The following is a 14,042-nucleotide window of genomic DNA, read 5'->3' as shown; positions in this document are numbered from 1 at the left end:
TCGTTCTTTTACAGTCCTCATCCATGCTAAGTGTCCTTTGTGTTTTAAATCTTTGACAGTTGGGTCCATGAGAAATGGCATCTTCTTTAAAAAAAAAAAAAAATTATTTAACTTTATTTTATGTGCACTGGTGTGAAGGTGTCAGATCTCCTGGAACTGGAGTCACAGACAATTGTGAGCTGCCATATGGGTGCTGGGAATTGAAACCTGGTCCTCTGGAAGAGCAGCTAGTGTTCTTAACCTCTGAGCCATCTCTCCAGCCCGCATCTTATTATTCTTAAAAGAGAGAAAGTTCTAAGTGGCTTCGAGCCAGACACAGGCTGGCGATGCACCTCTGTGGTAGAGGGCTTACCTATTCCCAGCTGGATAGGCAAGCTGGGAACAAGCAAGAGTACTCGGTTTTGACTTAGAGACAGCAAGACCAAGCATGTGACACCCAGAGACAGACAGGGAAATCTGCGATCAGTGACAACAGCTGAGCTACTGGCAGTGGGTCTAAGGTCACTGTCTTCATTGTGCCAGTTATAGGGACAAGCCCACTGATTTCCTGTCCTGTGTCTGTGGCCTTTCCGGTGAGAACAAGGCTTGTGGCCTTACCTGCCACACCTCTCTTTCTGTGATTGCTCCCTCTCACCCAGTCTGGAGGACCTGGGCTGCAGCTGGGCCTGGCTGGCCATTACTAAAGAGAGTGTATCAAGAGGCATATAAGGTAGAGCCCTGGGATAAGCCTTGTCCTCAGGAACTCATAGACGCCAAAGATGTGGCTGGGTGGCAGATGTCCCTTGTATGAGAGGAACCCTGACACCACAAAAACAAGGTGACAAGCACTTCAGGCCCTGGGGACTGCCTTCCTGAGTGCAAGCAGAACTCCTGAATTCCACCTGCTTCTTCCTGACTGTGGAACAAACCATGGGACTGAGGCCAGCTAGATGGCACTTCCAGTAAAGACTGAGGACCCAACATCGTAGAAGGAACTAATTCCTGAACATTGTCCTCTTAATGCTACTGTGTGTCATGGACACACCTATGTACACACACACACACAGATAAATGACAGACAGGCAGATGAAAAAAAAATCACTGAAACCAAAAGTTGGAACCTCAGTGTCTTCATCTAGAGAAGAAGGGATAGAGTCTTAGGGTCTGAGATGTACTTCCTCTGCCTGACGCTGATCCTCCGGAGTCCTCAGTGGCTGGGAGCATCCTGCCCCCTTTACAGCTGAACAAAGGGAAACCCAGAAAAGAGAAGTGGTTTACCTGAGCTCCCTTGGGAGTGAGCAGCAGAGCTGGTGATGAACTCATCAGGAAAACTCATCTGGCTCTGTGTAGACTGGCTGATGGGGAGAAAGTGAAGAGGCTGGTGACGCATGCCTCTGATCCCGCATGCCTCTGATCCCACACTCAGGAGGTGAAAGCAGGAAACCAGGAATCCAGGGTCATCCTCAGCTATGCACTGAGTACAACACCCCTATGGCTTCTTGACACACCACCTCAAACCACAAACAGACAAAAAACAGAGCCGAGGTAGGGGAAGGGCTCTGTACCACCTCAGGATTCAAGAGCATCTTTGGCACAACATTCGGAAGCCTGCTGTCACCCACTGGGTGGTGAAGTCGAATTATTGGTGTCATTCTCAGTGGGCACGGCATGATGGCTGGACTGGGAATCCACCAGGCAGACCAGACAAGAGTCTCTGACAAACTGCCCCATGATGGCCCTGCATTCCACGGAGGGAGGCAAGGCCTCCCTGGATACTTGTCACACTAGTTGCTAATGGAGATCCTGCTCCGTGCCAGGGACCTTTAACTGCGTGGCGTCCCTTCCACCCTTTGGGCCTCACAGTATTCAGAGTGTACTGTTATGATTCCTGTTTACTCGATAAGATCCAGGAGGGCACCAGCAAGTAGATAAATGTCCAGAGTCACCTGGCTGGCTCAGGAACCCCTACTTTCTAAGCCATTGCCCAAGAATGAGGCAGTTAGAGTGGGGCCATCTGCATGTACCCCACCCATATGTCATGATCAGGATCTCTCTCAGCCCTGGCAGGTACCAGAGCAGGGCCATTCTCCACCTTTCCGGTGGAGAAACTGAGGCCTGGGGAGGCCAGGCTCAGTATGGAATACAGGCTAGGGAACTCACGGAAAAGCTTCAGTGTTTCTGGATCCCTGCCTGCCTGAGAAGCAGTGACCTCTGCCAGGCCTGGCTGGCCTCCCTTCCAGGGAATCAAGGTGGGGCGGGATGAATAGTAAGGAGTGAGGTCAGAGGGAAAGTAGCCATGGAAGAGGAGGAGATAAGTCCCTGGGGTTTGTGGGAAGAGGCTGAAGGGAGCCTGGATAGGCAAGGAATTGGGGGTTGGCCCAAAGTAACTTAGCAAGGGTTTAAGCCGGGGCCAGGTGGGAGTGTGCAGCCCCAGGAGCAGAGGTTCTGAAATGAAAATGTGGAGTTTGAGCTAATGGTCTCCATGCACTTCAGTGTTTCCATCTATAAAAGAACGGAAATTGCCGGGCTGTGGTGGTGCACGCCTGTAATCCCAGCACTCGGGAGGCAGAGGCAGGTGGATCTCTGGGAGTTCGAGGCCAGCCTGGCTACAGAGCTAGTCCAGGACAGGCTCCAAAGCTACAGAGAAATCCTGTCTTGAAAAACAAAACAAACAAAAACAAAAACAAAAATGGAAATCTAGTGGGTCCCTGGGTCGTGGCCTGGGTTAGATCCTGGCTTTCCTACCAGCTTTGTGACCTAGGGCAAATAATTCACCCCTATGGGTCTCAGTGTCCTTATATGATAATAAAAAGGTCCAGTATCAAAGGAGTGTTGTGAGGGTCGGGGTCTGGCAGACTCTTTACCTAGTAATTGGTTACTACCCTCCTCTCTGTTATTACCACTATCGTGATCCATCTCACGTGCTCTAGGGAGGCTTACACAAAGCAGCTTGTGCTAACTGTCTGGCACTGGTGTATTAAATAAGTACAGGCAGAGTGGCAGATGCTGTATGGTCAGGGTGATGGGAAGTGCGTGGAGACCCACAGTGATGAGTTCTGCCTGGTAGGATGATGGGGAAGGTTGGTCAGAGAAGGGAGCATTGTAGCTGGGCCTCCAACCTGTGGAAGTTCTCAGGTGAGGAAGGGCGGGAGGCAGAGAGACTACTTACATGATGCACTGGTAAGAAGGGAACCTGAAGCCAGGCGTTGGTGGCACACACCTTTAATCTCAGCACTTGGGAGGCAGAGGAAGGCTGATCTCTGAGTTTGAGGCCTGCCTGGTCTACAGGGTGAATTCCAGGACAGCCACGGCTACACAGAGAAACCATTATCTTAAGAAAACAAAAACAGAGTTGGGTGGTGGTGGTGTACACATTTAATCCCAGCACTTGGGAGGCAGGTGGATTTCAGTGAGTTTGAGGCCAGCCTGGTCTACAAAGCAAGTTCCAGGGCAGCCAGAACTGTTACACAGAGAAACACTGTCTCGAAAAAACAAACAAACAAAAACAGGGCTGGGGAGATGGCTCAGCCGTTAAGAGCACTACAGAGGACCTGGGTTCAATTCCCAGCACCCACATGGCTGCTCACAACTGTCTGTAACTCCAGTTCTAGAGAATCTGGCACCCTCACACAGACATATATGTAGGCAAAACACCAATGCACATAAAATAAACATAAACATTTTTTTTTTTTTTTTTTTTTCGAGACAGGGTTTCCCTGTGTAGCTTTGCACCTTTCCTGGTACTCATTTGGTAGCCCAGGCTGGCCTTGAACTCACAGAGATCCACCTGCCTCTGCCTCCTGAGTGCTGGGACTAAAGGTGTGCGCCATCACTGCCTGGCAAAAATAAATAAATCTTAAAAAAAGAAAACAAATCAAACAAACAAACAAACAAAGAGGAAAGGCAGTCTGAACGCGCTCTGTGGGCAAGGAGCTGTTTCACAGGATAGTGGGGGCAAGGCTGCAGTGCGGCCCTGGGGCTGAATCTCGGCAGGATGCCGTGCCGTGCCGAGGGGCTGGGTTGCAGCTGAATGTGATCTAACAGAGAGAGAGCTGTGAGCTGTCAATGGAACAGTGCTGCTTGGGCCACTTTTCAGACACCACCAGTCCCTGGGCCAAACTGTCCATTCGCTGAGCCAACAGTTCTCAGATGAGACCTAGGAGCTGTCGTTGTGGAAAGTCTATGTTCACTAGGATGAGGCCTGCTTTTCCTCTATTCCAGCTGTTTCTGCATCCCACCAGGTGCCAGGCCTCTTTTAGGTCACGTGACCGTGGTGCGACTAGGTAGTAGGTCCCTCTCTGCCCACCCTAGGGCTTTCAGTCCTGTTCCTTCAGCTTCCCTGAACGTGGAACACGAGGGCTGGGACAGGAAACTCACCCTGGGAGTCAAACATCTGCTTCAGGGCCCGCTGGTCCAGCCTCAAGTCCTCGAGGCTTCCTGGTTTCTCTTATCCCTGCCCCCTTCTGGCCCGGCTCCAGCCTCCCTGTGGGACTCCCATAGGCTGGGGTTCTGGTGCTCAGGCTGGGAGCAAATTGTGCAGCCCACTTTCCATCCCCAACCCACCCAGAAGACAATTGTCTTGGGTGAGGTCTGAGTGGCTCTTCCCAAGGACCGGGTCAAGGATCACTTCCTCCCAGGACAGCAGAAGCAACAAACAGGAGGAAATGAGTAGGATTGTAGGGATTTTAGAGCTCAGAGCTCAGGTACAGGACGGACCCCTGCAGAGAGCTGAGGCTGCCACTCAGGGCAGCTTCCTCTCCTCCCTCCTGGAGCCGGCTTGCTCTGCTCCCGTGTCTTCATACTTTGTCTGTTCTTTTCTTCCACCAGGGTCCCTTGCCCACTCCAACCCCCATCGCTGCTCCTGCCTCTAGTCACCCGGTACCCCTGACTGCTTTTCATTCCTTCCTCCCCTTCCTCCATCAGACACATAGTGACATAAAGGGACTAAGAGCCAGACCCGAGTACAGCAAGCAGGACAGAGTGTCCTCACTAGAGAAACAGCATGACCAAACAGTTCTAATACAGCATCATTATTGCCACCATCATGCTGTGTATATAGTTTTATAAAACCGGGGTGTGACCAAAGGAAGGCTGATGAAAGCCTGAATAGGGAGGGGACAGAGAAGACAAAGGCAAAGGGGTGAGCTGGTGTTTGCAGTGCATGGGACACAGGTGAGGTTCAAGAGTGCAGAGGGAGTGGAGGCTGAGTCAGCAAGGGCAGCTGGTGAAGGGCCTTGCATGCCAGGCTGAGGAACTGACAGTGGGTAGCCACTGGAGGAACTGGGTGGCAGGGGTGTGTGTGTGTGTGTGTGTGTGTGTGTGTGTGTGTGTGTAAACAGCTTTGTGGTTTAGAACCGTCATGTGGAAGTTGGGTGGAGAATGGGCGAGACACAGCAGCAGTGTGAGGTCTGTCTCAGTGGAGAGAGCTGTTGCTGGAATGGGTGACTGGGCTGGAAAGCTCGCCCCACTGAGGGCATCAGGGTATCTGCCCATGACTGGGCAAGCAGGAACTCCTGGACTTTGTGCTTGAGGATGCTTGGAGGTAGATGCAGCTGTGTCTGTGGACTGTCCCCAGAAGCTCACACCTGGGAACCAGGGTAAAGGGCAGGCCTGGAGAAGAGCTTTCATGAAGGGTGTCAGCTGGGCCACTGAAGTGAGGCTCTCAGGCACAGGACTGAGGACACCTGACTTTTGCACACGTATGTCCTGACCCCTGACCTCTTCTTCTTCTTCTTTTTTTTTTTTTTTTTTAATGGCTACTTGTAAAGATGAGTCACTCACACCTGGGTCATTTGGGTACATTTTCTTACTCTGTGGCCTCCCTTATGAACTCCCCTCAGGCTCCACATTTGGATTCCAGTTACCATCTGCTCAAGACTCGGGACTCAAGTCTGTCTTGTTCTTGGCTCCAGGCTCATGTGAGGATAAACTCTGGCTGGCTTTACCTGCTTTGGGTGACTTTAGGAACACGCCCACTTCACCAAACCCCTTCTGATACACCCCAGGATGATGAGTTAGGAAGACACCAGAGCTCACTCCCTGCAGCTCATTGGCCAACTGGTTATCCATACAATAAACATGTCATGTGAGCTTGGCTAACTTTCGGGTCCAGGGACCGAGAGCTAGGTCTACAGGTTGGCACCAGGTCTATCTGCGTACTAGAAGAATTTCCAGTTAAGGGAGACAGACATTCAACACAGATCAACCTATGACAGAACAACACAGCCAGCACAGCTGCCGTGTGTCCTCTGACCTCCTCCAGCACACACACACACACACACACACACACACACACACACACACACTTCTTTTTTTTTAATTAAAGGACCCAGCCTGAAGAGGATGCTTGTTTGGAATGTCACAGTTAGAGGGCAAGATGCTACGTGTGGATCCCTCGTTTCATCCCTGTCTCTGGAACCGACACAGGGATAATAGTGTGTATCTCACAGGCTTAAGGAAGACTGGAACATGTAAAGTGCCTGGCACAGTGCCAGGATGTGGCCGACGCAATGAAATGACAGTAGTTGGATGTCTTGTATACTCTAGGATTTTTTTTTTTCTTTTGTGATAGAGTCTCACTATGTAGCTCTGCCTGTCCTAGAACTCACTAGAACTCTGTAAACCAGGCTGGCCTCACACTCACAGAGATCCACCAGCCTCTGCCTCCTGAGTGCTGGGATTAAAGGTGTGTGCCACCACACCCAGCTAACCCTCAGCTCAGATTCTTTTTTTTTTTTTTTTGAGCTGAGGATCGAACCCAGGGCCTTGTGCTTGCTAGGCAAGCACTCTACCATTGAGCTAAATCCCCCCCCCCCCCCCCCCCCCCCCCCCCCCCCCCCGTCGGATTCTTTTTTTTTTTTTTTTTTTTGCTTTTTCGAGACAGGGTTTCTCTGTAGCTTTGGAGCCTGTCCTGGCTCTGTAGACCAGGCTGGCCTCAAACTTACAGAGATCCACCTGCCTCTGCCTCCCTAGTGCTGAGATTACAGGCATGTGCCACCACCACCCAGCACCCCCTTGGATTCTTAGTCAGAGAACTGAAGAATTGAGGAACTCTAGGCCTTTAAAACCTTAAACATAAGACTTAACTAAAAAAAAAAAAAAAAAAAAAAAAAAAAAAAAAAATTAGTGCCTAAAATTTTAAAAAATTATAGGCTGGGCATAGTGGCCCACGCCTTTAATCCCAGCACTCCAGAGGCAGAGGCAGATGGATCTTTGTGAGTTCGAGGCCAGCCTGGTCTACAGAGTGAGATCCAGGACAGCCAGAACTACCCAGAGAAAACCTGTCTGGAAACATTAACAACAACAACAACAACAACAAAATCAAAGCCTAAATATTAGCTAGAGGGGATTATTAAGGAGCTTTCACTGTCCCTTTAGATGGAAGTAAAATTTCCATTCATGCCTCAGGGTCCAAGGTGGCTGCATTCAGTTGTTTGGGTTTGTACTGTATGCCTCTAGAGGAGGCTTCTCAAACAGATTCATGGGAATGGAGTCTCTCAAAACCATGTGACTTATATTGACATGAGAGAAGACCCTGCTTTCCCCAAGAGAAGCCTGCCAATTCCCACGAGGCTCAGCTTTATCCCCACACAGTCTCGCCCCAGCAGAGCACGCTCACTGTGTTTTGGACCACGATGACCCAAGTGTGATGAAATTAGATCTTGGATTTCATACTGGAATATCATTCCCCCAAGCTTCCTTTTTCATTTATTTTTCCCAGGCAAGATCTCTCTGTGTAGCCCTGGCTGTCCTGGAACTATATTTGTAAACTGGGCTGGCCTTGAACTCAGAGATCCACCTGCCTCTGCCTGCTGAGAGCTGGGATTAAAGGTGTGTGCCACCAAATCCAACTTCCCCCAACCATTCTTTTTGCTTTTTTGTTTTATTTTATGGTTTTGTTTGTTTGTTTTGTTTTGTTTTTTGGCTCCCAACTATTCTTAAGAGTAGACTACAAGCCAGGCGGTGGTGGCACACGCCTTTAATCCCAGCACTGGGGAGGCAGAGGAAGGTGGATCTCTGTGAGTTCGAGGCCAGCCTGGGCTACAGAGTGAGATCCAGGACAGGCTCCAAAGCTACACAGAGAAACCCTGTCTCGAAATTTAAAAAAAAAAAAAAAAGACTACAAAGGTTTTAGAATGTTCTGGAGATATTGCCATCCAGATGGTCGGATGGGGTGTGTGCTTCTTTCTCTCCATCTTAATCCCTTCTCCTCTCCTCCCCTCTCAGTTTGTTCCTCAGGAGCTCAAGTGTACTCAGGTTTTAACTCTCCTATGTCTGTTGTGAGGTATCTACTCAAATCTTTACCAAAGCAATGTCTCCCCAAAATGCAGCTCCTTCTCAAAGGCATATGTCTAAATAGTACTTTTTAAATTTCCCAATACATTATTTGTTTCGTTTTGTTTGTTTTTCAAGACAGGGTTTCTTTGTGTAGTCCTGGGTGTCCTGGAACTTGCTCTGTAGACCAGGCTGGCCTCAAACTCACAGAGATTTGCCTGCCTCTGCCTCCAGAGTGCTGGGATTAAAGGTGTGTGCCACCACCACCTAATCTTTTAATTTATTTTTTGAGGGAAGGTCTTGCTTATAACACAAAGGCTGTCCTAGAATTCTCTATATAGCCCTGCTCATGATCCTCCTGCCTCTACCTCCCTGGTGCTTGTGATTACAGGCATGTTCTACCATGCTTGGCTTGATCTTTCTTTAACTTCTATCTTAGCATTTCCATCACTCAGCTTACACTGCCTGTTTGTTCTTCTATGATGTCTACTTTTCCATGACAGTCCCGAGTCTCTTAATGAACACTGTTTTAAATTCCCAGTCCGATGCTTTCAGCATTCTGTCCTATCTGATTCTGGTTCCAATACTCATGTTTCTCCAAACTTATTTGGCCTTTAGTGTGTGTTAGGATTTGCTGTTGTTGAAAGTTGTAAAGTGTAGTTGATGAAAGGAATGTGGTGTAACAAAGAGGTCTGGAGAGTGTGGCAGGGCAAGGTGTAGGCAAGGCAAGGTGTCTACAGCTGTGTCTTAGTCCTGGGGAGGCTGACTTCCTGGCTGAACTTCCCTTGTGCTTTCAGGGTTTCCCTTCCTTCAGGTGAGAGAGGGTGGCCAGAGAAGGCGGAAGCTGACTGTCCCCTTCTCCCTGAGGAGAGGCTGGAAGAGGCTGATGTTAGATGTTTCTCTTGCCCCAGGTCAACTGGGCTCTGCCACAATCCCTAAAGATGCATTCTGACAAAATAGCTTCCCTGGAGTTCAGGACATATCCCATTCTCTGAGATATTTCCAAAACATCACTCTTCCCTGAACAAAAATGATGCCTTCCATCTCTCTCTCTCTCTCTCTCTCTCTCTCTCTCTCTCTCTCTCTCTCTCTCTCCTCCTCTTCCTCCTCCTCCTCCCCCTCCTCCCTCCCCCTATTACCTTTTGTGTGTGGAGATTTTGCTTACATGTATGTTTGTTCACTACATGTGCCCTAGAAGGCCAGAAAAGACCATTTAGTCCCCTAGAAGTGGAGTTACAGATGGTCATGAACTGCCTCATGGGTGCTGGAAGTCAAACACTGGTCCTCTGAAAGAGCAGCCAGTGCTTTTAACTGCTGAACCATCTCTCTCTGTGTCTATCTCTAGCCCCCACCTTTCCCCCCACTTTCAGATTGGGTCTTACATAGCTCTGGCTGGCCTCCAACTGATATGTAGTTGAACTCCTGATCGCTCAGCCTCCAGCTCCCAAAGCTTAGATTACTGGCATGTGCCATCCCTCTTGGTTTATACAGTACTGGGGACCGAACTTGGGGTTTCATGTGTGTTAGACCATCATTATGTCACTTGAGACACATTTCCAGCTCCCAAACTCCTTCTAATTGAACAACTGAGATCTTGCTACCAAGTGTTGAACACTCATGTGGAAGTAAACACTTTAAATATTATCTTGGGGTTGGGGATTTAGCTCAGTGGTAGGGTGCTTGCCTAAGCAAGCGCTAGGCCCTGGGTTCAGCTCCACCAAAAAAAAAAAATTATCTCACTTAAACTCATCAATCCCACGAAGCAATGCCACTACTCCAATCTATGGGATTGATTCTTGTAGCTCAGTAAGAACTAAGTGATTTGCTCCAAGTCATATAGTTAGACAGGAGAATTTGATCCCAGCACTCGGGAAGCAAAGGCAGGCAAATCTCTGTGAGTTGGAGGCCAGCCTGGTCTACAGAGCAAGTTCTAAGACAGCCAGGGCTACAAAGAGAAACCCTGTCTCAAAAAAACAAAAACAAACAAAAAAAAACCACCAACAACAAAACAGAACTTGGGTCTATTTGTTTACAAAGTCTATGTATATCCTGCCTACCATGCTGTCCCCCACATCCAGCAGGCTCAGGATAGGGTTTCAGGGCCAGAGGCAAGCGCAAGCCAGATTTGAAATCTGAACTCCAGACTGAAGTAAATGGAGAGAAGTAGAGGCTAAGAAGGTTCCAGGACTCAGCCACAGGACCCTGGAGGTTAAGTGTCCACTCCTCCCGGGTCTCCCTCTTTGCAGCCATCACTGGGCAAGTTCATTACCTCTCCTAGCCCCAAATTCTTAGCAGGTAACTCAGAGGCTGGCAAATGGTTACTGCTTTTAAAAAAAGTTGTTTTTCGTGTTGGTGGAGGTGGTGAGGTTCCAACTGTCGTCAGCTGACCACATCCTGATGCTGGGGATGAGGAATTGGGCAGCCCTAGAGAGCACTCTTCTGGTGCCATTATGAGATGTGGTAGAGCTGGCTTCCGATGGCCGTTCTGATTGTCTCCTCTCTGACTACTGGCCTGTTAGCACACAGTGCCTGACAGCTTCAGAGCACAGTGGGGCTGACCCCTCTGGTCCTTGTAGCCAAGTGTCTCAACTGTTGAGAAGGAGGATAAAACCAAACCAAACCACACAAACCAAAAATCCTCATAGCTCCAGCTCAGAGTCAACCCTGACACTTCTCAACCAATGTCAATGTCAGGACCATTAACCAGAAGGTCAGAGTGGCGTAAGAGACTAGGTTTACACTCCTATCTGAAACAGCTTAAAAAACAAAACAGGCCAAAGGAGGAGTGGCACTCCAGACAATTCCGATTAGGCAACGGAGACCAGAGATTACCAGGAGAAAGGAAGGAAGGAAAACAAGGTGAGTCCCAGGGCTGACTTCCCCCTGGGAAACCTGTCTAAGGTCATGGTACTCCTTGACTGAGTAAGACATGCGGGGGAGTCTAAGGAAGATGATAATGCTATGGGCAGTGTCTTGAGGAAAGCAGAGGTATGGAGAAAGAGATAAGAGATACTCGGGAAGAGGAGAGGGTTGGATATTCAATTGAGTATTGTCAATGGATACTGCCCGAGGCTAGGAAAGGCCCACCCAAAAAGACAACAGGGAAGCACTTAGAACTCACACAAAGCTGGGAAGTAGATCTTGCCTTTGAGAGCCAGAGAGAAAGCTTCTGAGTTCAAGGGGCAAGGGTGAGAATTCCTAAAAAGGGCCTTGGCTGAGAGGTGGGGATGACTGCTCCATGCTATAGTTAAGGGGAAGGGGAAGGTTTTTATGGCAGCTATGAGAGAGAACAACCAGAGGCATCTGAAAGAGTCCAGAACAGAGAGAGAAAGTAGACTGGACTTGGCCAGGGCTGTCAGTGAGAGAGGGGAGAATAACAGGGGATAGAGAATAGAGAAAACATAGAGATAAGCGCACACACACACACACACACACACACACACACACGCACGCACGCACGCCAACATATCAGGTACTACACACCCACACACGCGCACACACACAAACACACGCACGACATAGTTAAAATGAAATAGTCAGAGACAAATCTGATAAAATATGTGTAATACCTAAACATCAAACTGATGAAATTACTGAGATAACTTAGCATATACCAAAAGAGAGAAGTCGATAAACTTAATTTCATAAAAATTAAAATTTGCTGCTCTCAAGAACATATTGCTAAGAATGAGAAAGAGACGAATCACAAATAGAAAACAGAGTTATCTGGCAAGAGATTTGTTTCAAAATATAAAAAGAGTCATTACAAGTCAGTACTAAGAAAACAAACAATGTAATTAAAATATGGGCAAAGATTTGAACATACACTTCACGAAGAAAACAGATGGATTCTGAGCCAAACCGGGAGAACTGTGACTCCAGTATTGAGACAGATGAAGAGTTCAATGTTCAAAATCATCCTTGTCTTTATAGTTAGTTCAGGGCCAGCCTGGGCTATAAGAGACAACATCTCAAATAAAACAAAACAAAAATAGCAAAAAACCCCAACTGATTAGTTAATCAATCAACAATAAATTAGTCAATGCTGGGCGCTGGAGAGATGGCTCAGAGGTTAAGAGCACTTGTTGCTCTTGAAGAGGATATAGATTTGATTCCCAATATCTGTATGGTGGCTCACAACCATATGTAACTCCAGCTCCAGAGGACCCAACATTTTCTTCTGGCCTCCATGGGAACCAGGCACATATGTGGTGCGCAGACATACATACAAGCAAAACCCTTGTACATAATCAGATGAAAAGGGACTGGAGAGATGGCTCTTCAGCTGAGACTACTGACTTGTCTTCTGGAGGACCTAGGTTCAATTTCCAGCACTGACATAGTGGCTCACAAGTCTTTGTGATCCCGGTCATAGGGAATCTGATGCTCTCTTCTGATCTCCACAGGCACCAGGAACACATGAAATGTACAGCTTACATATGGACAAAACACACATACACATTAAGTTAAAAAAAAAAATAAATAAAGCTAGGTTAATTGCGTATGCCTCTGATCCCAGCACTTGGATGGGAGGCTGGTGGATCTCTGAGTTTGAAGTCAGCATACTATATATATTAAATTCTAAGCCAGCCAAGGCTACACAGTATGAACTGGTCTCAAAGAAATAAAACCCAACAAACAAAAGGATGCTAATAAGATATGAAAAGAAGCCCAACATCACAGTCCTTAAGAAAATGTAATTTAGACAGTGGCGGTGATGCATGCCTTTAATCCCAATAGTTGGGAGGCAGAGGCAGGCAAATCTCTGTAAATTCAAGGCCAGCCTGGTCTACAAACTGAGTTCTAGGACAGCCAGAGCTGTAACACAGAGAAATCCTGTCTCAAAAAACCAAAAAGGAAAAGAAAAGAAAATGTAATTTAAAATTAGAATTTGGGACTGGAGAGGGCTCAGTGGGTAAAGTGTTTCTGTGCTAACATGTGGTTCTAAATTTGGATCCCTGCATCCATGGGAATACATGGCGCATGCAATCCCAGCTCTAAGGGTATGGGACCTCAGGAGCTTGCTAGGCAGCCAGCTAATCTGAAACAGTAAACTCCAGGCTCACTGAGAGACATTGTCTCAAAAAATAGATACAGAGTGATTGAGGATGACAGTGATGTCAATTTCAGGACTCTACACACGTGCACATGTACACACACCATATACATATATACACACCACATACATACATACACACACTTGCCCATACATGAGCGTACACACACACACACACACACACACACACACACACACACACACACACTCAGGAATGTGATGGCATTGCACCTCTATCAGAATGTCCAAAATTAAAAAGACTGATCATGTCAAATGCTAAAGAAGATGTGGGGCAACTGGAGTTTTCATGGATGCTGGTGTTTATGATCTGACTCATATACTTTCAAAGTCTGAAAGTTCCTTTAAAGGTTAAATATATGGGGCGGGAGAGATGCCTTCTGCTCTTTCAGAGGACTGGGGTTTAATTCCCAGCACCCACGTGGTGGCTTACAACCATCTGTGACTCCTGCTCTGGGGGATCTGATGCCCTCTGGTCTCTGTGGGCACTAGGCAGGTATGTGGTGTACAGACATACATATAAGCAAAATTATCTATATCTACCTAGCTATCTATTACTATATATGTATATAGTGATATACATATTACTATATCTATTACTATGTATATATACACTGTATAAGTATATATAGTAATTACATATGATTACACCTATCACATGATGCAGCCCTTCCACTCCTGGTTGAAGCTGAAGCATTACAGAAGCTTCTATATG

Source organism: Onychomys torridus, chromosome 2 (genome assembly GCF_903995425.1).
Source record: "Onychomys torridus chromosome 2, mOncTor1.1, whole genome shotgun sequence".
Classification (NCBI taxonomy): Eukaryota; Metazoa; Chordata; class Mammalia; order Rodentia; family Cricetidae; genus Onychomys; species Onychomys torridus.
This window is presented reverse-complemented; position numbering follows the sequence as displayed.